General features: G+C 43.6%; 1 protein-coding gene and 1 pseudogene across 1 annotated transcript in view; one reads left to right on the top strand and one right to left on the bottom strand.

The window, feature by feature from the left end:
• The window catches only part of Ctnnd2 (catenin delta 2), a 927,345-nt gene that overhangs the window by 596,640 nt on the left and 303,877 nt on the right, over positions 1 to 26,828 (bottom strand). The gene's annotated exons all lie outside the window — the stretch shown is intronic.
• LOC105743902 lies at positions 18,072 to 25,457 on the top strand (annotated as a pseudogene).

The following is a 26,828-nucleotide window of genomic DNA, read 5'->3' on the forward strand; positions in this document are numbered from 1 at the left end:
TGGTTGACACATTGTGTCAACTGGAGAGGTGGGAAGCTTGGCTGGATCCCCTTGGCGATTCCATGCCCTAGGGCTTGGAGGACCCACCCTAGAAAGCCTCAGCACAAAAAGGGTACATAAAGTGGTTGAGGAAGGCTTCTGCACCCCGCTTCCTCGGAGGAGCTCTGAGCTTTACACCACCACTTCCATGGAGGACCTTCATCGACGCAGCCACACCACTTGGGAGGAGCTTGGATCTTCACAGCCACTGCCACTTCCTAGGAGGAGCTCTGGTCTTCTCAGTCAGCATGGAAGGGAAAGAGACAGGCTTAACAGATGCCACAGCTGCTGTTCTTTCCTCTGCTCTCTGCTGTTTCTCCGCCACCATGAACTGCTGTCGTCTTCCTTGGAGCCAGTGTAGCATGGATTAAAACCTCCACTAACTGTGAGCTAAGTAAACTTTCCCTTCTTTCATTTTAGGTGTTGGGTATTTTGTCCCAGCAAGGAGAGAAGAGTAACCAGGACAGCCTGGGACACGCTAGGTTTCGCCCTACCAGTGGAGGCGTGGGGTCTCTCTGCTCTGAGATCTCACAAAGAAAACAAAACAAAGAAAACACCTTGTCTCCCTGCTGGGTTAATTTAAATGAAGGAAAATCTTGCAGTGCGGTACCTTGGACAGCCTCTAACAGGAAGGAAACACCGTCATCCACAAGGCCAGAAGAAACCTCATTAGAGACTGTTAGGTAAAATAAGGCAGACAGCTGTGATAGGACCCTGTCACTTAGCGGGGAACCCAAAGGGGCTACAATCAGGCAGGCAGCATGGTGGCTACAGGAGAAGGAGGGAGAGTGCATGTGGGAGATGCTGGCCCAAGACTCTAATGCTTCAGTTAGAATGAACAAGTACAAGAGACCTAGGAGACAACGTGTTGACGTTAGCAACTAGATTTTGTTCTTGAAAGGGAATGAGGTTTGTCTCACTGGAAAAAGTGACGCGTGTAAGGCTTGTGCTAATTAGCTTAGGGCGTCCCATAATATGTATTTGAAAACAACATGTTGTATATACTAAGTTTATGAAATTTATTTGCCACTTTAAATTATTAAATAATATGTAAAAAAAGAACACAAGAAAATATCCCTTGCCATACAAACATCCAGCTGTAGTTTATATCCTATCTCTTGTCCATCAGTCATTTTACTGTAATCACCTATTCTCAAGTTTGTATGCCTGCTAGACGGTGAAAATCTTAAGCAGGGGCTGGGCTACAGTCTGCAGTTTCATAGCCAAGCAATGTTCTGTATTTAGGGAAAAATTTGTTGTGACGTCCTGAATGGAGGACACAAGTTGTTCACTGGCTACTTTTTCCAAAGAATTTATTTCACAATCACAAACACGTACAAGCCTCCTGGTCCTGGCATCACCCAGGAGGTCAGGAGCTCCATGAAATGTCGTCACGCTGTTCTCAAGAGCTATTACTCTAAAAGCACACAGAAAAAAATGCACAATTATTACTTGAAGGGACTTAGCGGTATTTATCTCTTCCTGTTGCTGAAATATACTCTTCTTTTTTAGTCACTGCTTCTGATATTGCACACACAGACACACACAGAAACACACACAGACACACAATATCTGCCATATTTTCAACGGCATAAGGGAAATAAGTTGCCACTGTTTTTAAATTCAGTGTCGATGCACAAGTTGAAATAGTTGAAATATTCATCAGATTCATACAAAAAATAGCAAATGTCTCTGTCTTCTTGCTTCCTCCGCCTCCTCCTCTTCCTCTTCTTCTTCAGCAGCAGTTTTGAATCTTTTAGATGACTTTTAAAATTCCAACTATCTCCCACTTACCATTCATAGTCATTCCTTATCAGCTAATTTCCTAAAATGAGAACCGCTTACCATCCCCCATCATCACGAACACGCGCACTTCCCCTCTTCTATCTGAACTAACTCTAGGCAGAGGAGTGCGATAATTGGAACGGCTTGAATGCCGTGTGATGAAACCCTAATACCCTGGATGTCATGCTATTAGGGAGCTGGCCTGAGGCAGCCAGGGCGCGGGCCCCCGAGTAGGACCAGCGGCCTCGCAGAAGAGACCTCAGAGATGGTGCGCAGGAGTGCAGCACCACGGCCCACCCGAGCTAGCAGGAAGGCCTAATCCCCTCCCGCTCGGCCTAGGACTTCTCACGCTCTACAGCTACGAGGAATCAGCTCCTCTTGCTGAGCAGCTGCACCGTTCATGGTGTTTTATTACAGTCCCCAGAACATCAGTCTGGTGAAAACTGTAACTGCAAATCACAGTATGACTTCAATTAATGAGATCATTTCGATTTCATTAACATACATCTCTTTATTTCCCAAAGTTCACAGCGTACATTTCACTCTTTGCTTCCTCGTCTATGTACTTAGCACAAAGCCAAAGCCAAACTCTCGTCATGTGCGCAAATATTTTCCCAATACAATCAAACGCTTGAAATAATGCCACTTCAACTAATGAAGACGTCTTTCCAGAGCTCCTGACCTTTTCCAATCATCCTCCCTTCCACAGCCATCTTCAAAGCGGGAGACAGGCTTTACTCTTCTGCAGTTTCACACGTCTTTATGTTTGCTCACACACTTTGATAATAACTTGACCCGTTTTAGAAGGCAGCATTGCAGCCTGGAATCACTTCCCCCAGGGGCTGAGCGAGGGCTTCGTTCTCTTCTCCTCTCTGTTCTTGCTTCTTTGAACACGTGCTGAACTTCCTCAAGGTCTCTGCCACTGTGAACTGCGGCATCCTCTGCCTTACGATTTAGGCTTCGCATGGTACTGAGCATCTGTGGGACCCTTCAACCTAGAAACACGCAGTTAATTCTAGGCAGTTCTATTGATTAGCAAGTTCATTTTTAATGATTTTCTTTTTCCCCTTTTTAGTCATTTTTTTTCCTTAACTTTTATTTACATATTAAAATCAACATCTGTCCTGCGACTTTCATCTTGTAATCTTTTTTTTTTTTTCTTCCATCTCTTTATCTTCTGCATTACTTTCTGGAAAGTCTCCTCAATTTCATTATGTTAGCCTCTAACGAGTGATTTCTTATGCTGTTAATTTCTAAGAGCAAGATTTCACTTTCTGAATGTCTTTTAAATAGCACCAGGTATTTATTTCATGGATGTGAATTCATCTCTTTCTGCCCTGTATGACATTAATACCATTGTGTTTAATTTCTGTTTCACAGGGCTAGCTGTTTGTTTTCGAATCAATGCCACGTCACCCCTCCAGTTGTCTGGCTGTTGCTTTACATGTGAGGGTCGGAGTGAGGGTGCTGAACACAGTCTGGGTTTGTGCAGCCTATCAGAGCACCAACAGAATTCCCGAGAAATACTCTTCCAAGTTCACACTCCAGTTTTGAGTATAAGCGTCTGGCTGGTCCTTTTCTACAAACTCTTTTGGACTAAAGGTGGGTTGAAGTGAAGGGAGGCCCAATAGTAAGTACAATTATTATTCAATATTATACTCAGTAGCATACCTTAATAGCTATAAGTCAAGACACTAATAATTCAACCATCTCCAGAGAAAGTCTGGTACATGCACTCTACTCTTTGCTATGATGAGATCTAATCTATACTTGGTTTCCAGACAATCTCCGCCACATCTCTGTATTTCTCTGCCACACATTCTTGTGCCCACATACCTTTAAAGGACTTTCCTATATGAGATGGCCCATGATCTACAATTTTCTCACTGTTTAGGACAGTGAGTATATTGTCATTGACCACTTTGTCCATCCACCACATTTTATTGGTTCCAAGACACACAGTTTTGACACTCTAATACCTTTCAGCATACTAACTTTTAAATTAGGAGGAGTTACATTCAATCATGTGAGACAGAAGAATTGGAAGTAACGCCGCCCTCGTCGCCAGTCTGGCAGTCACTCCATTATTTCGGAAATGTGGTGGAATGTGGTTCTCGGCTTAGTCATTCTCTAGGTTAGTGGAGTCACTTGAAAAGCAAGCTGGGTTTACACAAACGTTCAACCCATCTTCTTAATTTGGTGATCAGACCATTTCCTAAAAGAAGATGTAAAACTCATCAAAGAGGCAGAGCACAAGTGAGCCGGAAACACCTCTGGTCTCGGTGCCATCTGCGGAGCCGCCTGAGTTCTGATGTTCTAATATTTTAGTTTGCACAGGGTCACATCTTTGCCGTCCTTCCAAACATTTCCCGTGTCCCACATCATGGTGCTGGTCATGTTCCTGATAATAAAGACTTAAAAATGAGCAAAGCCTGATATCAGAGAGTCAGCCAATTTCCCTATTGTGCCCTCTATTTCTGTAATTCGGCTTACATCTAGTTTTATTCTGAGCAAATCTGTAGGTGTGATTTAAAGATAGCAATCATTCTTTGGACCTGCAGTCTCTGGAGGAGGGTTTTCCTGACAAGTCTCTCCTGCCTCGCTGCTCCACTTCTGGGCCTGCTGTTGGCTGCACGAAATGCGTGAGCTTTTCCATCCGGTGAGCCTTCCAGCTGCAATGCCCCCTGTCTCTGCCCTGACTCTGCCCACCTCCTTGCCTACTGACGCTGTTCACGTCCCCACTGGCTCTTGGGGTGGAGCTCAGTTATCTCCTACAGAGGCTTTCTGCACTTTACATTTTTGCCTCCACCCCCACCCCATGTCTTCGTCCATCTCATCTACCGATTAGACCAATAAGAAGACTATCAAATTTGCTACATGTAAAATGAAAGAAGAGAAGATCATTGCTATTTTTCTTCAAGTGCTAAGATTTCATGACTTCATGGCATCTGACGGTAACTCTGCTTACAGTTCTGGGTCACAGTGATACTCAAGTGAATTCTGGTCATCGTCACTGTCAAATCTAACTCTTGCATGTTCTGCTGCCTGGGAGAGGGTCAGAGTACAGGGCTAAGATTCTCTGCCCTGGATCCTCATTGCACAAAGGAGCTGCTGCTCCCCAGCACCCCTCATTTGCACTCACCAAGGGTTTGCATTATCAAGTGACCCCCACCCTCCCGTGATCGCATTATCTCACGTCACTTTTTACTGCCATTTCACACAATAATGAGTTGACGTTGGGGCCACCCTTCTTGGCAATGCTAATTCCATGCTGCAAGCCAGGTCTGAAGGGAAGGTGGCAAAATGACAGGGCAATAATGGGCGGCCTACAGCAATGCGTTCAACAAATCTGGGAAGAACAAGCCATGATGTCGAGATGGAAGGGAACAAATCAATGTCAATGTGCGGCTGTGTAGACCTCACTGGTGAATCAAAAACAGTGGCAAAGAGCTGTCTGTGAAAGTTTACAAAGCTGACAGATTAATGTTTTCAACAACCGCAGTGTTATTCTGGGTCACCTAGCAAGACAGCGGATGACAGGAATCAGCACTCTGAAGCAGAATCGCGGGCATTTTTCCAGAATAGTCTCAATGAAGTATAAGAAAAACATCCTTTTCTGACCATCGCCTTCTCTCTGCAGGATCTCAGTTGTTTGCTCTGCAATTCATCTTGCTAAATATCTTGTAGCCAAATAGTCCTTTTACAAGTCTGTCACCTAAAAGACCAGACTCCAGGAAAGTATGGAGGCCACATTTCTTGGTAGGTTTAAATAGTGCTAATCTATTAGGTTTGCTTAAAATTTTAGCAACATTTTTATGTTGGTGACTTGTAACTGCATCAAAATAATCTGTGGACATTATTTAATGTTTGCTATCTTCCCCACAAAACTCCAGGATTCAGTTTCATGGATAATATGGTTCCAAGATAGCCATTTTGAAAATTTGCTGTTAATGAGTTGGAAGTGCACACCCGGTGGGGAAGGGTTACTGCACTTATGGCAGTAGCCCAGAATAATGGCAGTCAGGATTTCACACGTGGCTAGGCCATGTGCCCTACCTGCTAAGTGAGGTCCAGGCCTTAGCCTGTCCCTCCCTCACACGCAGCCAGCCAGGCAGTCAGTCACACTTTTGTCTCACGAACTTCAGACTGCCATAAAGTAGCCTCCCCATAGATGAGTTGGGACTTGGATGACACATCCACACTGCTCCGAACCCCATTGTCTCAAAACTCTAGGACACATATTCACTGTCCTAATGGAACCGGTCGAATCAGGAATAGTACAGCCAAAACAATATCATAAATTTCTTTAATGAGAAAGAACTAAGGCTCAGAATTTCATGCTCCCTTTTTAATTTTCCCCACCTGCCTGAGAATAAAGTATGAGAATCATTATGTTCAACCACAGGAAGAATTATACTCATTGTAATGTTGAAGTTCACATGGTAATAGAAATCCTGCCAGTAATGGTCATTAACATTTAAGAGGTTCATAGCTAAGCTCAGATATAGTCAACCAGGGCAGTTATGCAAAGGAGCAGATACGCTCCCAGGCCCTGGACCGTGTTTATGCTACCATGGGGAAGCAGCAGTTATGGTTTAGATCGAGAATTACCCCCAACGTGTCACACATTCAGAAACGAAACTTGATCGTGAAGGTGCTCTGGTTGGCTTGGGGTGAGGACTTCTACAAAACAAATCATTTTCCAACTGTTGCTGGCATCACACTTCAATTCTAGCCGCTGGTCTTGCCTGCACAAACTTCTGAACTCCATCTCAGCCTCTACTCTGTCTCAGCCTCTGCTCATACTCATTTTGAATTTGCTTCCACTAGACAGTCAAAAATATGGACTTCATGATAGGGACAGAGGACTTGAGGGTCTCTGACAATAGAGCACAAGGCTGTCCTGGTGCTTTTCTTGAGGTCTGAACACTGTAGTTCCTCACTCTGAGGGGCTACAATGGATATGAATGTTATTAGAAGGTTCAGGGTCTTTTCTTGAGGATATAAAGTAATAGCATGTATCATTTAATACTTTGACAATTCGACATTTTAAAACATTAAAATACTCTGCTACACATGATCAAGACTTGTCTCTTAAATTCTTATGTTAATTTGAGATATTGAGTCTATTGAACATGTCTTATTTAGTAGTCATTCTTAATCATGTTGAATCATATAAAAACACTGGCTTTGGGCTATTAGCATACTGCTGGTGATTTGAAATTATAAAAACATAGCCTAAAGGCTGAAAATTCTGTTTATGCTCTTTTCCAAACTTTACGATTGTTCAACAGTTTTGAAATTTTCCAATTACAATCCAGTTGCTCCTACCTGTGAAGATATTCCTTCTCTTGCCTGAACACTGAGAAACCAATGCAAAAATTTTCAGAGTGAGGAGCTACAGGGTTCAGACTTCAAGAAAAGCACCAGGACAGCTTTGTGTTCTACTGACGGAGGCCCTCAAGTCCTATGTCCCAAATGTGAAGTTCACATATAAAAACATAAACTCATTGTAAAAAAATAGTCATTTTCAGGTACTATTATTGTATTTTATCTGCGTAAAAGAATAACTTATTTGCTGATAGCTTACCTTTTTCTAAGCATTAAGTTCTAGTACAAATTTTACTGGGTGCTTTTTGAGAGGTGAGCACTCAGTAGCATTTTCTTTCTTTTTAAAAGTTAATTTTGTTTGTTTGTTTGTTTATTTATTTATTTATTTTTGCAGAACTGGGGATTGAACTCAGACCCTTGTGCTTGCTAGGGAAGCGCTTATTCCACTGACCCAGCTCCCCAGCCCCTAATTAATTTTATTGAGTAAAACACTGCAATGAGACAATTTCAAAACAAGTTGGAGAGTTATAACAATTAATACATAGCATATTGTCTTTGTAATAGTCATCCATAGCTCAGAATGCAGACATGATATCCTGTCCAAACACTATTAGCATAAATTTTTCTTCTTATCGAATTAACAGAAAGTGGCTACATACATATCCTAATTATTTTGTATATACAGATACAAAATTGTCCTTCATTTATATGTTCCTTTTTGTTTAGTTTTGTCAGAGATGGGTATTCTATTGCCATTCAAATATTGCAGGTGCATGAATTTGGCAAAATATTCCAATATAGAAGTCCAGTAGTCCACAATAGTAGTGGGTTATCCACAGGAAACTTGTTTTTTTTTTTTCTAGCATTTTCGGAATAAGAAATGTGTCAAAGGATGACCAGATAGCTCAGCGGACTAAAGCGCCTGCTTAGGCAGAGCGCAGGGGCCGGGGTTTGATTCCCAGCGTGCTGTCTTAGACCCACACCTGGGGCACACACTGCGAAAGCAACTGACACTGGGTTGGTGGTGCATGCCTATGATCCCAGGACTTCGGAGACTGCAAACCAGAGAATCCCTACGATTCCGATCTACTTCATGAGACCCTGTAGACCCTGTCATAAATACACAAAAATGTGTTAAGTTCTCTTTGGTGGCTCTAAAATTTGCAGTGAGTTCACTTCTTTGATTGCTATAAACAAATTTGTTTCCAATAATGTGGTGACGTTGCAGCTGAATTTCTCTTCAATGCCATGGCTATCAGACAGTTTTATTAAAATCCATAAAGCAGCAAGGAACAGTACCTTCTTATTAACAGCAAACATAGGTAGGTACTAGCTTTTTGTTTGTACTTGTCTGGTAGCAAATCTCAAGTTTCAATCATTCTGGAATTATCATTATTTTTTATTCCAATGCAAAAATTTGATAGTCATCCCCATGCAAGTCACTACTATCTATCACATATTAGCAGCCATATAAACATTTATAATATGAATAAGTGACCAAAATCTTTTTGTAAACTATGCTAACGATGCTGATTGATACATGCAAGGAAGGCAACAGTACAAGATTAATCAAGCTATAGGTACTGCTGACTAATTTAAGTCTGAAATTAGAGTTGAAATCACTACAACCTTTGCCAGAATTCGAGTAACAGGCTGAATTACAGGGCAGCCATGTAAATGCATTGTGAAATTAACTTTCCTTTGGAAAGATGAGATAGAAGAAAGAAGAAATAAAAAGCAATGTCAGGTGAGGAAAGGAGCATTTGAGAAGAACAATAAGAAGATAGCGACAGCCCACATGGGGGAGGCAGGGGAAGAATTTGTTACACGTGGAAGGAACAGAATGAGCGAGCACACAGCAATGGGCAGCCAGCGGCTGCAGGTGTTGGAGAGAGTGACTGGAGTTCAGTTTCATTGCGTTGTGGGGCCCACCTGAGTGACAGGCCAACTAGAAGTCTGAATTGAAGCAAAAAGTTAGGGCCAGCCAAAATAGCTCAGTGAATTAAAGCACCTGCAAGCAGACTCAGGGGCTGTGGGTTTGATCCCTAAACCTGCCATGCTGGCTCCGCCCCCAGGGCGCACTGAGATGGCGATTGAGATTGGGCGTGGTGGCATGCGCCTGTAATCCCAGCATTAGGGTGGCTGTAAAGAGGCCGATTACTATGAGTTCAATCTAGTAGTGAGACCCTGAACACCCTGTAGGCCCTTCCCTATAATGCAAAAAGGAAAAAAAAAAAAAGTAAAAGGTTAATATTCAACAATGAGCCTGAGTTTCTCTATTAAATGTGAAGCGCCATTTTCCAATTTTCCATCTGCCAAGGTAACATCCCTCAGGAATTTTATTCAACTTGATTCATTTTTTTTCCAGTTTGCAGAATTTTATTAAAATTGATGACATGATTAATCTCCTCTTCAAAGAGCACATATCCAGCTGAATAAAGACCATGCTTCAGCCTTATTTCCAGGTTAACTCATACAGTTCTTGCGAAACGCAGACTGTCACACCTTACCATCAATTATGAACTTGTTTCAGTAACGATAAAATAGTTAATATTATTTAACCATTTGGGGGCATCTGAGAGTCAGTGGTTTCAGCCGGGCTCTTGCACCATTTCACGCTGTGAAGGTGTGTGTGTGCCTGTTCCCAAATCTTCCTGTCAGGTGCTAAGCTTTTTCACAATGAGGGAGAAACTGTTAAGTCCTCTGGAGCTGTGGACACAGAAAACTACTGACTTTGACCTCCAGAGAGATGGTTTTGTTTTGTCCTCCTTCATGGACATGATTATCAAATTTTCCCATTAAACTCTGTGTAAAAGATCCCCTTTGATGGGCAGTGTTAGTTCCACCCACTGCTCTCAGAGGGCCCGAGGTCACCTCCAGGCTGGTGTCAGGGAAGAGGAAGTTGCAGCCCAGTTGTGTGTTGTGTAAGAGTGGTGGTGTTAGTGTTTTTTCATCTTCACAATAACCTGAGAAAGTACTTCAGCAGTGTGGAATGTAATCCAAGTGTACAGCCACTAGCGTGTCAGAGAAGTCAAGCAGATGATTTAAGAATACTCAATTAATGACACGTTAGAAACGACAGTGAGTTTGGCCCAGGAGCCATTCCTATTCTTGGTAAGGTATCCAATATGCACATGCATGCCAACTTGGGCATTTCACCTGTGAAATATGTTTCTTCACTGCTGAGAACATAACGGGCAGAACATGACCATTCTAATATTAATGTGCTGAAATCCAAATGGGAGCATGGAATTTGACTTATTGTTCACTTTTTAAAAATGCTATGCATTTGTTTAAAAAAGACAGTCTAAAGCAGCTTCACGGCTTGAACATCTGAGTGTGATCTGTTCTCAGATCAACTTCAAAAGCCTGAATTTAAACCTGCCTTCAAACTGTGAAGGTTTTAGTTCCTTTCCTTTTATAATTCTTTTTTCTTTTTGAAATTCCTCAGCTGGGAATAAATTAAGCACAGTCTAACAAGGAATCCATCTATATTTGCATCTTGATAATCAAACAAGAGCTTGGAGGAAGGTGGTGATGCAGGACGTGGCGCTGCGTGAATGGTTTATAGTACAGAAAATGAGTTGTGACCAACGGATTCTTTGCATAGTCAGATCCTCCGCAGCTCCCCTACACATGGAGGTCTCAGTGGAAGCGCAGTATTATCTTTGCGAGCTTACTTCCAGTCATAAAGAATGGCGTACCAGATGTTCCTGGTACTCTGAATTTGTCACACTGTAGACAAGCTAATATCATTATGCAAGACCACAGGGGAAAAATAAAAGATTCACATTTAAACCATATTAACTACCAGGAGATCCATCAAGGCAGTCAGGCTAGCTCATGATACAGCAGCTCCTAGCAAATTAGCAGCCCATAACAACTTAGTTATAATGAGCCGCAAGATCTTACACCATAAGCTCAACTTCATTAAAGTGAATTCAAGTACATGAATTCATGTACAATGTATAACCTTAACATCTGTCTGCACTCAGCCAATATTTTGTTTATGCCTTTTTAGAAACAGCCAAATTATCCTTGTGCTTCCTGAAACCCAGTACTAAATCCCCAGCAAGCACAGTTTTACCTGCTAGGGAAGGCAGGACCGACCAGCAGGTGCCTGCCTGGCCAAAGCACAGGCAGCTCCTGCTCTCATTTCAGCAGCTGTCTCGTGCCTATTAGGCCAATTTTCTCCCCAATTTCCTGTTGCTATTCAAGTGGGAAAAGCAAGAGTCTGGTCAGAATTTAAACAAGATGTCTGTATCTAATGAACACTTGGAAACTTGTATTTATTTAAATCATATGACTTAAATTGTATCTCACCATCCTATTAAGACAGAAAATAGTTCTACTGCAATAAAATCAGGCTATGTGTTTTTCATAAACTCAATGTCATTCTTCTTCCCTCCCCAAGTGGCATGCATACGCTTTGAGATCTCAGGAGATAATGCCACTGTCACCCTCTTATTACTGATTTACAGATGAGGAGATAGATGAAGGGAAGAACCATAGTTAAGCAATTGTTCAGTGAGGAGACACACAACCGCCACGTTGGTTTCATTGACTCTCTCTCTCTCTCTCTCTCTCTCTCTCCTTTTTTTTCTTTTTCGGGGTACCTAGGATTGAACTCAGGACCTTGTGCCTACCAGGCAAGCACTTATTCCACTGAACTATCTCCCCGGCCCTACAGAGTTCCATGTATAGGATAAATAAGTACTTTGTGACTGTGCTAACTTTCTTTCCCATCTTCTGTTGTAAATAGCCAGGGTACATGAATGGCTGGGACATTGTCTTCATAGTTCTCACTTTAAGTCCAAAATCCATTTTTTTTTTTTTTTTTTTTTTTTTTTTTGGCAGAACCGGGGATTGAACTCAGGCCCTTGCTCTTGCCAGGGAAACGCTTATTCCACTGAGTCATCTCCCTGGCCCTCCAAAATCCTTAGCATGCAGAAATCTGGGTACTATAGACATCACAGAGTTTGTATTATTATTATTAATTATTATATTTATAATTATTATTTTAGATTTTTGCATGGCCAAGCCACATCAAGTTCTAAGCGGTCCGGATGTCAGGCCTTAAAAAGCTCATCCTATGGGGCTATGTGGGTGGACCTGAGGGGCTCTGTGTTCACTGCCCTCTTTCCGGTCAGCCTGCCATACAGTCCCAAAGTTTCCAAGAACAGCAGCTTTCAAAGGCACAGCTTTCCACTGAGGAGGAGTTGTCCTCATCAGAATTATGGTACGCCTTCACACACAGCGCCTGTCCAATAACTGATTTTGGTTCTGGTTTCTGTTCAAGTTTGTCTTCTGATCCACTGGAGCAACACATCGATTTTTACTCTGGTAGAACAGAGCGCCTGCTACATGAGAACCACATCTCACTCCGGCAGCGTCTGTGCATTTTCTTCCATGTCTGCTGAGGTCCTCTTTACGGCCTGCCCCCCAACATTCTTCATAGCCAGGTATTCTTCATGGTCTACTGTTAAAAATGTGGAGTCATCAACTGTCTTCTAACTTTGAACCTGAATTTCCCTTAATCTAACCTTTCTTAACCTTGCCAGACAGCTACCTTCTATAAAAGCAGAATTCAAGTAAACAAATAATCTTTGCTAAAACATTGCCAAGACAGACTTCCCTCTGTTGTGACTACTTTGGGGCTTATAAACAGAGCTACATGTGTACCCCAATTTTTATATTTCTGATTTTATCTTACTTCTTTAGCATCTTAACATTCTTCCTGAAAACCAATTCTGTATCAAACATATTCATATTCTCCTAGGCTCTTATAAGCTAAAATTCTACAAGCTTACTTTGAAGCTATTAGTCCAATTCCTTGATTAGAGTTTTGAGCAGAAACTACAGAGTTCAACAGTTCAGACTTTCTCATATCAATTATGATTTTCCTGTGCATGTTCAAATTGATATCCTAAGGACTGGACAGGTGGAACATGCGCAGGCTGCACTGAGGGAAGAGGAACTGTCAAAGCTTGGATATAACATATATAATTTAATTAAAGTACACAACTAACAAATAGCTCTTGAGTTTTTTCTGTTTTTTTATTATAACAAAGGTATATCCAACTCACAGGACACAAGGTGGATATGACTGATTGGGATGCATATAGACATCTACCTAAGACATACCACTAATGCCCACCTGCGGCCCTTCTCTGGTACTTACATGTACCACACTGGGATGCCCACTTGGTCCTACTGTCCCCCACCCCCTCACCACCATCTGCAGAAAGCCTGATGAACACACTCATCTGCAAATGAAGAACAATCACTTATGATTGTACATTCCTCTTTTTTCTCCGTGACCCTCAAGTCCAATTATAATCAAGACAGACAGTCTTATCAGTACAAATGTCTAAGCTTCTTAAATTCTCTATTGCTCAATCTCAGCTTATGAATTTGATTGGTAATTTCCTGGCCATATGCTGAGCCGGGTAGCTCAGTTAGTCTTGGGGAGCAGCTACTTTTGGAGGAATGTGCACTAGACAATCGAGTGCTGTGGGAGCCCTCTTGGCCTCCTCAACGTTTAGAGGAGTTCATAAATTATAATCCCAGCTAAAGTTAATGGAATTCTCCTGAGTAAATTCCAATCAACCACTCCCAATGCAACCCACAGCAGGATAGAGACAAAGACATATTTGCACTTGTGGGGAGCCAAGGGGTACTAAACTGAGGAGGAAAAAAAGCTATGCAGAACAGAGGCCATGACCCAGGGCCAAATCCAAGTTTATTCTTTCATGAAGAGAGGAGTAGCTCAGGTTGAGTGACTGAGGATGCAGGAAGTATGTGAGAACTGTGAGCTGAGCGAGGTAGGAGGCACAAGAGCCCCTCTGCATTATGCAGAGAGAAATGTCTGCAGAAAGAGTGTCAGATTCTGGTAAAGGGTAGCCTCTAAGTTTGGAGGAATCTGTATAACACAGCTTGAGGAGGAAGTGTCTCGTGCACTGGGTGGGCGCCTCCATCGCTGATGTTGGCCTTCACCACCTGGAGGCTCACTGCCTCTTTCCTGACATGCTAGCCCAGCAGGCAGTGAGGCTCCTCTGGGTGTAGCTCATGCTTAGTAGGAAGGTGCTATGGGAAGGCCACCCACGGATCTGTCACTTTGCTTTGAGCCACACACTGGTGCCCAGGTGCAACCTATCTGCACTGCTTCAAGTCAGTGGAGGGCCTGAGCATATTCCTAGCCAGCTCTTTACACACCAGGGCACAGAAGCAGGGCCAAGGTGAACCACAGCGGAGGCAAACTGTCTTCTTTCACAGGGAGCAGTGGTCCTTCACACATGAGGTGACATGAGTCGGGGGGAAAGGGGTGAGCCTATATATCAATGAACTACTCTCATATGCTAAAGATTAGGTTTTTATTTTTATTTATTTATTTTATTTTTTGTGGTACTAGGGATCAAACTCAAGACCTTGCATTTGCCAGGCAAGCACTTATTCCACTGAGCTATCTCCCTGGTCCTAAGATTAGGTTTTTACAAAGTGATTTAACATACAGATTTTCGCACACTGGGATATTTATGTGTGGGAGGCCATTAACTGGTATCCAATTTATAATAATGTCAGACGTTTCCTTAAGTTTCTATTCCCCTGCTCAGTTAAGTTTATGGTCCTTCTCACCTTGCCCATTCCCCGTGAATCACGTGCTGTGCCCCAGGGGTTGCACCTTCCCCGTTGCCTAGATACCTGCTGACCCCAAGAGCCGAGACTTCCTCATTCCTACACTCCCTATATATACCGAGCACCTCCCCTGAATAAATGAGACTTGATCAGAATCCTGTCTTGTCTCCATTTCTCATGTCTCCTGTCCTTTGTCCCCTCTTCACTTCCCTGCTCCTCCCCCAGGTGACCTTTGTTGACTGACCCGCTGGTTCAGGACATTTATGTAAACTTAAGTAAGAATACAATAGATGTACTTGTTCTAAAGATTTACACAGTGAAGAGTGACATTAACAAAGGCTGGAGCCTCTTGGTGCAAGACCTACATTGACTGGGCCAGGAACTTTGGTGAAACCCCACCTTAGCCATTCTGGTCTGAAACGGATACCTTTAAACTGGGCGTGGTGGCACATGCCTATAATCCCAGCACATAGGACACTGAGGCAGGAGGATGGTTATGAGTTCGAGACCAACCTGAACTGCATATATATCTTTAACTACCTCAAAACCATGCAGTAAGATGCCCTGTAGGAAAGACAATGAAATACAAGTCATTTACAAGGAATCAGAGAGCTGAAGCTTTTAAGTCCAGAGTCGCAGCATCTGGGGTGGTGAGGGATAAAAGGACGAGGAGGTACAGCTTTAAGACCTACAGGCACCACCTAGGGGTAAAAATGAAATGAAACCTTGTCAAGCTAAAACTGGCACCGGACCTCACTTTAATCCACTGATCTTTCTGATAATACATTACCCCAATAAAAATAAACCACACAGCAACCACCAAAACAAAAACAAAGAAGTCGGAACAAACAAGTGAGTGGTAGTAAGTGACACAGAATGTCCCTATCTCGGTTACTTTTCAGCCTTTGTTGAGACAAAATACCCAATACCCAATATTAAGGAAGGCAAGGCATATTTAGCTCAGTTTGTGCAGGTTTCAGTCCATACTCAGCCGGCTCCAAGGCAGAACGGCACATAGCAGGGGGCTGCAGTTCATGGCAGTGGAGAACAGCAAAAGCAACAAGAAAAAAAAAAGGGGGGGGGGAGCAGCAGGACCAAGCCTATTTCCAGCCTTACATTGCATTCAGGCTAGCTGTCCTAGGGCGGATACAGCAGTCACACCCATAATACCGGCAGTGCACCAGGCCTCAATCAAAGAGCTCTAGAAGCCCAGCACCAGGCCTCAATCAAAAAGCTCTAGAAGCCCAGCCCGTGACAGTATGAGGCTGTGGAGGGGCCATCCAGACACAAAGCACAGCAGGCACCATGCTGATGAATTTTCTACAGAGACTACTCAGCACTACAAGTCAAAAGCCCTGCTGAGCTCTGGGAAAGCCCGTTGTATTCCTCAAGAAGAATTCATCTAATCTGAAACCCCTTGAGAATCCGACTTTCAAAAATTGTGAATACTCACACAACTCGAAGAGGAGTGATATTATTAAAAGGTTATAAATGTCTTAGTGACTGTTCTCATTGCCAGGACAAAATACCTGACATCCACAAGTTAAACGAGGGAAGGCTCACTTCAGCTCACAGTTTATAGAGGTTTCAGGGGTGGTCAGCTGGTTCCACAGTGGCATGGTGGAGCAGGAACAGTCCATGGCAGAGTAGGCAGGAGGCGGCAGCTGCACCCGCTGCAAGCCTCCCTTTATGTTCTATATGGGCTGCAGGCCTATTGACTAGTACCACCCACAGTCAGAGCAGAGCCTTTGTCTTTTAGTAAATCCATGCAGTCACACTCAGAACTGCACTAATCCAATCAGCAAGCCAGTCCATTCTCACACTTCCAGAGTCCTTCGATACACACTGTACATCGGCCACTTGCAAAACGCCATGCTCATGAGCATGTGAGGTATTTAGAGGAACAACTGGACACAAGTCATAGAAGGACTGACACAATAATATGAGATTATCAGGGTTACAAATACAGCTCCAGTGGCTCAAGTGCCTGCCTGGCAAGTGCAAGGTCCTGAGTTCAGTTCTCTATACAAACACAAACACACACACACACGATGATCAAAAATCAGAGGTTAGTGTATAGGGTCATTCCTTCCTGATTTTGTTCCAGAAAACTGCTCTGCAGATTGTAAAAGAAGTACATGCGTACAAAAGTGAGCTTCAGACCTCTAGTGATATAATCTTTTCACTACAACACAACTGTTGTGCACTAGATATACTGAGAAGGTTATCTACAGTGGAAATTTACACAGCCTCAAAGATCCTCAAACATATTGATATTGCCTATAAAAAGAGTAGATAATAAAATGTCCCTGGCTTCACCTGATAGTAAGCCTTTCAAGAAAACTGAGAAAATGAGCCCTTTGGTTCTCTTCAGATAGATGTGGCTTTTAAGTAACCATAAGGGTCTTTCTACCTAGATCTCTTTTCTTTTGACAGAAGGAGGGTGTGGGTGGTGGTAGCAATCACTGACTTATTGTCTCGTCCCCACAGGAACAGTAGCTGCGTACGGGCAGTGCTTTTGTCCTCCCCTCATTCCTAGCTCTCAGGGAACAAAGGTGGCAACCGGAAGTCCAGCAGGCAGGAATGCAACAGTAGCTAGACGCAGCACCAGAGTGAGTGTGTGTCTCCCTGAAGCTTTGGAAATGCTCGCCACCCAGCCTGATGGCTATGCTGAAAATGTTCAGCACGCTGCAGAACACACAACAGTCCCCAGTCGCTTCAGCACGCAGCGGTCGTCCATGAGGCTCTGCGTGGCTCACCTGCCGCACGGCCTCTGTCCTTCATGAGCATGGCCAGATGCAGGAAAGCCTGATGGCAGCGCAGGCCTGGAAAAACACATACTGGCACTACCCACATACCCGCTGGCAGACCCACACTCTGCACCTTGTGCCCACCACCTACCGCCAGTGTCACTGTTGTCCCTCCAGTCTTGCCTGAACAGCCTGCCAAGTGCTCTCACAGCACTCTGGAACTCGCTGCTCATCTTCCTCCCAACCAGTCAGAAGTTTCTAGGATGCTCTTGGCTCCAGAGGACCCACCAGAAGCGCAGATGGCATGAACTGATGACCTTCATGGTCTGCATCTATAGCTCAGGGACAATATCTAAAACATAGGGTCCTTTAAGGATTTGATGAGACACTGTAAATAACATGACTCTGGATGTGTTCAATAATTTTAGTAATTATTATTTCAGAGTTATCATAAAACAAAAGGAGAGGATGTTTCAGTAAGCCAATTAATGGAGAAATGCAAATCTCCTCTATAATTCTACATGCTCAGAGATGAAGCTCGTAAATGAGAAATGTGTGGTATTGGCCAATTATACGCATGTTATTGGCGAAAATGGTGCCCGAGTGTACCTGCACCTGCAGAGTAATGCCAGGTCTGCGATGGAGGTGAGCAACGGCGGCGCCCAAATGAGAGTGTAGGGAAGAGCAGCTGAGCCAACAGCCAGAGAGCCAAACGCCTGTGACACCCACGCGGGTCACCATTACCTGAGCCCATCCTTCTTTCGTTCTCTTCTACCTCCTCTGGTGCATTTACAGTTTCCAAATTTTGGCAGAAATCATCTGTGATAATGTCCATGCGGGGAGCCCAGCGACTAAATTTAATTACAGTTACCCTTTCAAGGCTGAATACAGTATCTCTTGAAGAAACTCCAGTAAGGCTGATGAAGATTACCAGAAATTGGTTCAAAAGAGCATGAGGCTTGAAATGCGGTGAAGTGGGTGGACTGCACGAGGAGGGCCTCTGTGACTCCAGTGGGGGCGCCGCCATAGACAGCGGCATTCGGGGCCACTGTCCCCGCAGGAACAAGCCTCCCAAAGCGACGCGGCACGGACAGCACGGTCGCTGCGGTTTTCAGGGTGGAGAAAGCTCATGATAACCGGGGTGCTTCGCGATGAAGCCCTCAGAGAGTTGGCCGAAGCTTAAAATAATTTTTTCTTCTTAAAAAAGAAAGAGCTAAATCACTGGAAGGAACACACTCGCTCAGAGCTTTTATGCCTAGAGGAGGTAACTCTTGTATCGCTGACAAATATTTAGGCACGTGGCAGGGGTCCCTGCACTCAGCCACAGTGCACAGTTTACGGAATTCCTAGAGCTTGCAGAGTTTATTTTTAGACCCGCATGCACACGGTTTAGTTAAACTTGCTCAAGGCAGTATGAACTTGATGGGACAACGGCAGTAATTTGATCCAAAAAGGACACAAATATACTCGTTACTACACGTTTCTGCCAAGTATCAGCATGAGATGTAGTGGAAGCATTCGACATAGCCCCACGGAGAGGACTAACACGGGTGGGGGATTCTCGGGGCGCTGGGACGTATTCTGGGATTTTTAAGAGTAAAACGTGAGGGCAGCTGCTGGGTGAATATAAATGAGAAATACTCCAGGGCGCTCAGTCCTTGTCATGTCGATGGACGTTGAGGGCACAGACGCATCACACCATACTTGAGAGCACAAGTGTACTGTTTGAAAATGCTTTCAAAAACACACTGGAGAACACGCAGGTAAGGAGAGTTGGGGAACTGGAGTAACAAGCCATGGATTTGTGAGTGAAGGAAAAAAACACTGATGAAACAGTTGCTCAGACATCTGTGAAGCTCCCACAGCCAGGCGAGGATCGGGGTCGGGACTGTGAGTGCTCTCCAAGAGCGCCTCTGAGGCCGTGTGCCACGGAAGGGAGCTGCTCGTAAGCCCCACTCTGCTGGTACAGGAGATGTGCTCACAGGTGCTGGCACATAAGTGACCATAAATCTGCTGGTCTTGAGTGGCTACTCTCCGCTCTGCTTATTACTGGACGTGGCTTGCAAATAATAACCTTGAAGACTCACTACTGCTTTTATTTTTTACAAATCAAGAAAGAAATCAGAACAATTTTCATGTGTTCACTCAACAAATATGCTAGGCCTGGGTACAGATCCCTAGAATGCATCCGTGAAAAGCAGATGAACTAAAAGCCCTGGCTCTCACGGAGTTTACATCTCTGGCTCTCACAGAGTTTACATCCTAGAGGAGAAAACTGCGAGTCAAATGAATGGAGAGATACACAGAGCGCATCAGCAGTGGAAGCAGAAGAGAAGAGTAACTGGGCCAGTGATGGTGGGGAGGAACTATAATGTGGGTCACCAAGAACAGTCTCACCGATGCACTCTGAGCAAAGGTCTGTCCAGATGAGGCCCCGAGCCCTGTGCTTTGCGGGCTGAGGTGTCGGGGAAACAGGAGCTGGAATGTTGCTTCCAGAAAAAAAACAAGAACAAATACAAAGGCCAGGGGCTGCGAGCATGTGCTAGGACAGGCACGAGTTTCCTGAGCTTAAGCAAACTGGGCAAGAGGCAAGAATGCAAGAATGCAAGGAGGTGAGGGACAGGAGAAGGCCAGGGGCAGCACGGAGGCACTCTGGAGCCACTGCAAAGACGCTCCCTTCCACTCTGCTGCGAGGGTTGGCGCGGGAGGTGGACGCAGGAGGATTTCAAAGTTTGAGCCCAGCCTGGGAAATTCAGTGGCTTAAACACAGACTCTGTTTCTAAAAACAGGCAAGGGAAGTTGGGAGTGGAGATCAGTTAGAAAGTGCTCAGTTCACTCCCCAGCACGGCCCTGCAAACACACACACACACACGCACACACACACACACACGTGCGCGCGCTGCACTTTTGTACAATTCTTTGGCTGCCATTTGGAAATAATCTTTATTGTCACATATAGTGGTCATGTGCAGCAATCACAATTTGCCTTCATCTCACTCCAGTGGGGAGGACGATACACACATTTAAATGCACTGTCCAAACTCCTGAGCCGCTCACGCTGCCCTTGGCCACAGTGCGCTGGGAGCAAACGCCTCTCAGTTACCCGCCCTGTGTATGCAGATGCCAGCGGATTCTGGCGTTCTGAGCCCAGGAACGGCTCCACCTGTTTTCACATATGCTGTCTCCAGGTGAGAATCAAAAGCAGCACACAATAGCTGGGCAAGACTCACTGAAGCTGTGATCAGAGCGTCTGCGTACACATGCCAGGAAGCTGCTTGGAGGAGCGAGCACAGCGCCCTGTTCCTAAGCCCTTCAAGGAGAGCACTGTTTTCAGACTTATTAGCTAAAATTCTCAAACTCAGCAGAGTTGTACTATCTGGACAAGATCTTGGATTGCCCTGGAAAATGTATTTCTTTAAACAATTGAAACTGTTTTTTTTTTCTTAATGGTATGTCCAATACTTAGGACAATAGCCCAGAAGGCATGTTATAACTTGATATTTGAAAATCTTAAGAGAGGTATCTTCTCTATGAATCACATTTTAACTATCTGCTTATGCTGCAAAATGTCATAGAAAATAACTATTTCATATGTCTTTAGATGTAGTCACCTGATATGGAAACTCGGATTTGAAAAATAAACAACAGCAACAACAAAAATAGCTCCAATTTCCTTGTCATATAAAATGTGAGCATTCTGTGAAACAAGCTACTAGGGAAGCAAGCAGCTTTCTTCGTTAACCTTAAAAAGACCTAGTTGGATCACACGCATGTACCGTGTCCTGTGATGAGAAATTTTAATGTCACATACGCATGTCATTTGAAGTGTGAGCATCCAGACACTGAACCCCTGAAGTGAGGCTTCCCAGGCCTTCTCTTACCTATTTAGGTCATAATATGAAATAATGATCAATATTGAATATTCCTTCCGAACTGAGAGTTTTCTTAAATCACTCTTCTTAATCTATATAACTGAATATTACTTTCATTTCTTAAAAAGATGAGCCCATCTTCATCTGATTAAAATAAAGCCGTACCATTTAGTTAACTTAAAAGAAATATTTAGTAAGAGAAGATCCCTAGAGGACTTGCAGGCTTTTCTTCTGAAACAAACATACCCACGACAGGCAGTAGAAATACTGAAACCACGACAATCTGTTTGATAAAAATATAGCATGCCTAGAAAAGTACAGACTATACTGCCTGACTTACAAAAGTAATTCAAGTTTCAAATATTGTCATAATTAGGTTGAAAATTCTTTTGTCACTGTTGTTACCTATCTGGAAACACTTTAAAGGCAAAAACCTGAAGACTTTTAAAAACATTCCCCTCTACTGTAATCACAACTCCGCAGTGTACACCTGCCTCCCTGACAAACACATGACAACCCTAGCACAGCTTTCTCATAGGCAGCAATCCAGCTTACAAGCCAGTTTTCTGCAAACAATTGGTCTCTAATTTGTAACCTACCACAAATACTCTCTTAACTGCAGTGGAAGAACAGGTGAAATCTATTAAGATTTAATCGTGGAAGGAAAACAGCCTCCCAGTCCTGGGATGGGTAAGGTCGTCCGTAATGGGAGGGTGTGTACATCCCATTTATACCTGCACTGTTCAGAATTATCAAACATGTCACTCCTGTGTTCTAATTGTAGCGGAACTCACTGAGAACCAAATATTCTGTAAGAAAAAGGGGACACACTGCCACAACTTAGTTGCCCAGTATTTTGAACTGTGAGTCGCTCTCTACGGTGACATTAGTAGGCTGACTTTTATGCCTGTGTTCTCTGTGAATAATTTTCTTCTAGGTGGAGATAGTTACTGAATTGCCCACTGAAGCAAAAAAGACTCAGAGTTTCCAAATCAACTGTTAATTCTTGCAGAAGTATCTTGGCTATTTACCTGAATAATCATAACTTTTATGTATCCCTGACAACCCACGTTGTACTAAAAACAGTTATTAAAAGATACAATGGGTAGTTCATGAGAAATGGTACCGAAAGCCTTATTTCCACTTTTTGTCTAATTCAACAATATTTGACTTGGATGATTTCACGGCTCATATGCTTAAATAAACTGATTTCTGTGAGGTCAGAAAATATGTTTAGCCTATTTCCTAAACACATGTCTCAACCTGCAGTATTAATCCTGAGCTAAAATCATCACAAAAACAACATTAATAATAAAAGCATTAAAAACCCAACTAGGTTAGTTTTCGCTTTGTTAATGTTTACCTTTGCTGTACCTTTGGAAAGGAATGATCCTTAAATACTTGAAAACTGTGGTCCTAGGCAAGCGATCCACTAGCCCCAGAGATGAGCAGGGCCACTCTCCCTCCTTCCCAGCCACGCTGGGCCGTGGTGCCAGGCTTCCTACAAGGGCTCCTCCCTCCTGAAGCACAGCTAAAAGGACCCCGAGGAGCTCAAAAACCACAAAGAGAGTGAAAGACAGCTTCAAAGCAGTCTAGATGCAGGATGATCGTAGCTGAATTTCTGCTTTCCCTTGCAAACAGTTTAAAAGAAAGCAAAGCAAGACCCATCTGAGATAGCGCAAGCCTAGTGGTTGCAGTCTTAAAAGAGAATAGGGTTCAGCCAGGCACAAAGGTCTCCATGGCAACAGTGAATTTAGACCCCCACCGGCATTATTTATGCAACAGTTCATCACAAAAGGACCCTCCCACTAGCCTGCCCAGCAAATTCTATTTTTCTAGTATTAACATTGCACTGACCTGGATTCTTGATTATCCTTATCTCAATATGAAGAAAAGGAGAGAGAAAAAGAAAAAAGAAGATGAAGGGCAAAAAAACAGAGGTCTTGAAATGATTCTCCAACTGATTCTAGACTTTGTCTCCCTGGTGAATTAAAAAACGAGAAACAGCTTCATGATGTTTCAGGTTTGGATTAAGTATAGCCCACTTTTGATTTCAAAGATGGAAAGTTCTTCACTAAACACATTCATTCAAATTATTTTGGTTTTGAAATGAGATTGCAATTCCAAGAAGTGTAAAATGTGGCAAGGTCTGAACAACTCTCCCGGCTCACAGAAAGGAGATTTTCTAGATGCTGACTTGAAGGCTGAATTTTCCACTCCGCATAAACTCTCGTCTTCCCGAGCCATCACCGTACTTCAAACAAGCCCTCGGAGCCTTTTACCTGATTGTCTTTGCCTCTGCCTTAACTTCCCAAAAACTGTTTGCCACGTGTTTTAAGCACTGTCTTATTGAACCGTTTACCAAATGAATTCCAGGACCGTATGCTATAATTAGAAGGTCAGTTACTTAAAACAGAGATAGTATCAATGTAATTAGGTGCCTCTCAGAATTAATTTGATGATAACTAAAAAAGTACATTCTTCCATTTTAAACCAGTACACAATGTTTCAATTTCAAGAGAATATATTGCTTCAGTAATATTGGATGATACAGCAATGAAGTGCTATGCATTAGTCCTCACCTCCAGAAGGGCTGCTTGCAGTATCAGACCCAAGAAGAGCAAAAGAAGGGGACCTTTAGGAAGTGCGATCTGCATTGTAAAGCAGTGCAAGCTTGGCATTAGCAGTGGGAGACTTGGAGAGGCCCAGCCTGGCGGTAGAGAACTCGTGTAGCACCCAAGAAGACCCTGGCTTTGACCTTCCCTGGAGGGAGGGAGAGAGGAAGAGGGAGAGAGAGAGACAGAGAGAGAGGCAGAGAGAGAGAGAGACAGAGACAGAGACAGAGAGAGACAGAGACAGAGAGAGAGACAGAGAGGGTGGGAGAGGGAGGAGGGAAGGAGGCAGAGACAGACAGAGACAGAGACAGAAGGAGGGAAAGGAAAGAGGAAAAGGTGACTACAGAGCAAGGAAGAAAGAGGAGACTCCAATTCCTTCATAAAGTACAGTGTAGCTTTCATTCTACACATCATCAACACTGATCTTGGCCATTTCAAATCTAGCTCCACACAACACTCCGCTGCCACCAGCACCCCTGCGACCCGGACTGTGCACCCGCTCGGCCCTGCCGACAGCTCCGCCACCATGAAGGGCATGAACGAGTATAGGAATGCAGAGGAGTTCGCCGAGGCGTCCAAGATCAACACAAGCAAGAACCAGCAAGATGACAGTAAAATGCTTCTTGGAGGCTTGAGGTGGGATACAAGCAAGAGAGATCCGACTGAACACCTGACTCGACGTGGGGAAGCTGTAGACTGCACAATTAGAACAGACCAGTCACTGGAACATCAAGAGGATTTGGATTTGTGCTTTTCAAAGATGCTGCTAGTGTTGATAAGGCTGTAGAATTAAAAGAACACAAACTGGATGGCAAATTGCTAGGGCCTAAAAGGGCCAAAGCTTTAAAAGGGAAAGAATCCTCTAAAAAGGTGTTTGTGGGAGGATTGAGTCCAGATATTTCTGAAGAACAGATTAAGGAATATTGTGCTGCTTTTGGAGAGATAGAACATAGTGAACTTCCTCTGGATAAAAAACAAGTGAAAGGAGAGGATTTTGTTTCATCACATACACAGATGAAGAGCCAGTCAAGAAATTGTTAGAAAGCAGATACCATCAAATTGGTTCTGGAAAGTGCGAAATCAGAGTTGCACAGTCCAAAGAGGACTATCGGCAGCCACAGCAACAACAAAAAGGAGGAAGAGGTGCTGCAGCTGGTGGGCGAGGTGGTACTAGGGGCCGTGGTCGAGGTCAGGGCCAAAACTGGAACCAAGGATTTAATAGCTATCATGATCACGGATATGGAAATTACAGTAGTTCCTGTGGTGGTGATCAAAACTATAGTGGCTGTGGCGGATAGGATTACACTGGGTACAACTATGGGAACGATGGATGTGGACAGGGCTATGCGGACTGCAATGGGCAACAGAGCACTTAGGGCACGGCATCTCGAGGAGGCGGCCATCACCAAAACAATTACCAGCCGGACTAAAGAGGAAGGCTTTGGAGGAATCAGGAGATGCTGAAGAAATCTTCCAGGATGACACTGAACATTGGCCTTCTGTTGCTCTAATGATTATTTCGTAAAAAGCTTTCTAGTGCACAAGACACACTGTCCAACTGTATATAGCTGCCCATTAGTTTTCTTTGTTTTTACTTTGTCCTTTGCCATGTGTTATGACTGTGGATTTGTGTTTATACAAATTTTCTTTGTACGATTTCTCATGTTAAGCCCCAAATAAATGCTTCCTTGTGTGATTGTTAAAAACAAAACAAAACAAAACAACAACAAAAAAAAACAAAACACTGATCCCATCATCCACTCCATAGAACCCACATCATCATCCACTTGATAACCCCAATCATCTCTAGGGCTTCAGAGACTCTGCTGTCCTCTACATCAGTTTCTTCTAAGAGATGTTCACAGTGCCTGCATTTTCTGGTAAGCTCACAGGGCAAGGGTGTGCGCTATGTCGGGCCAAGAAACGCTTCCACGTGCCCACAGCACCCCCAGAAATGCACCTAAGCTTCATTCCAAGAAGGTGCTTCTTCCATTGTGCCTCTCTCAGAACATATACAATTTAGAGAACACCCGCTTTATGTGTCACAGTTTTCTTCATCCGAATTCTGGAGAAATCACTCCGATGCCTTGCACTCCTAAAAACTGAAAGTGAGAGTTCAAGACGCAGCCCATACTTCTTTCTTCACACGTGATCAGCCAAAAGGCCGAGAAGCGATGAGGGGCTCCTTCCTTGCAAGACGCACTTTCTCATCAGCCTGAACGTTTTCTCCCAGTCACTTCTCTTTCACATCTAGCACCTCATTTTCAGTTGCCTTTGTACCAGTTCGTCCTTTCTGCTTTATGTCCCCTCACCAGTCCTCTTTCTTTCTGCACTGTTTTCATTCTTGATGCTTCTAACAGTTCCATTGCAGCAGCAGCTTTTCCTTTTATGTATTGTCCGGTGTTTGGCCAGCTCACCATTATTATTTTAGTGCCATCTTTGTCTTATGATATCTTCCTCCATTTGGATTTTTTCACAATAAAATTTTGTTGGACAAAGACAAGAACAGGGTTAACCTTCTTTTATGTTACCATGGGTCGCCCAGTTTTTCTGGAGTCACACTTCATCCGTGTTTTCTATGTCACATTGCAATCCCTTCTCTAATCGTTCGATTTTTACTTTTGTCCCCCAATACCTCCTAAGCATGGTTTTCCCTCATATGTTACATCCAGTCAAGAAGCAACATAAATTTTCTCTCTCCCTTCTTTCCTTTTTCCTTTTCCTCTTTCATCTGCTTTCCCCTCCATCCTGTTCCTCCTAGTCTTCTTGGTTACAAGAAATGGACGTGATGGCCAATCTTG

The sequence above is a fragment of the Octodon degus genome, unplaced genomic scaffold (genome assembly GCF_000260255.1).
Source record: "Octodon degus isolate 3935 unplaced genomic scaffold, OctDeg1.0 scaffold00008, whole genome shotgun sequence".
Lineage (NCBI taxonomy): Eukaryota > Metazoa > Chordata > Mammalia > Rodentia > Octodontidae > Octodon > Octodon degus.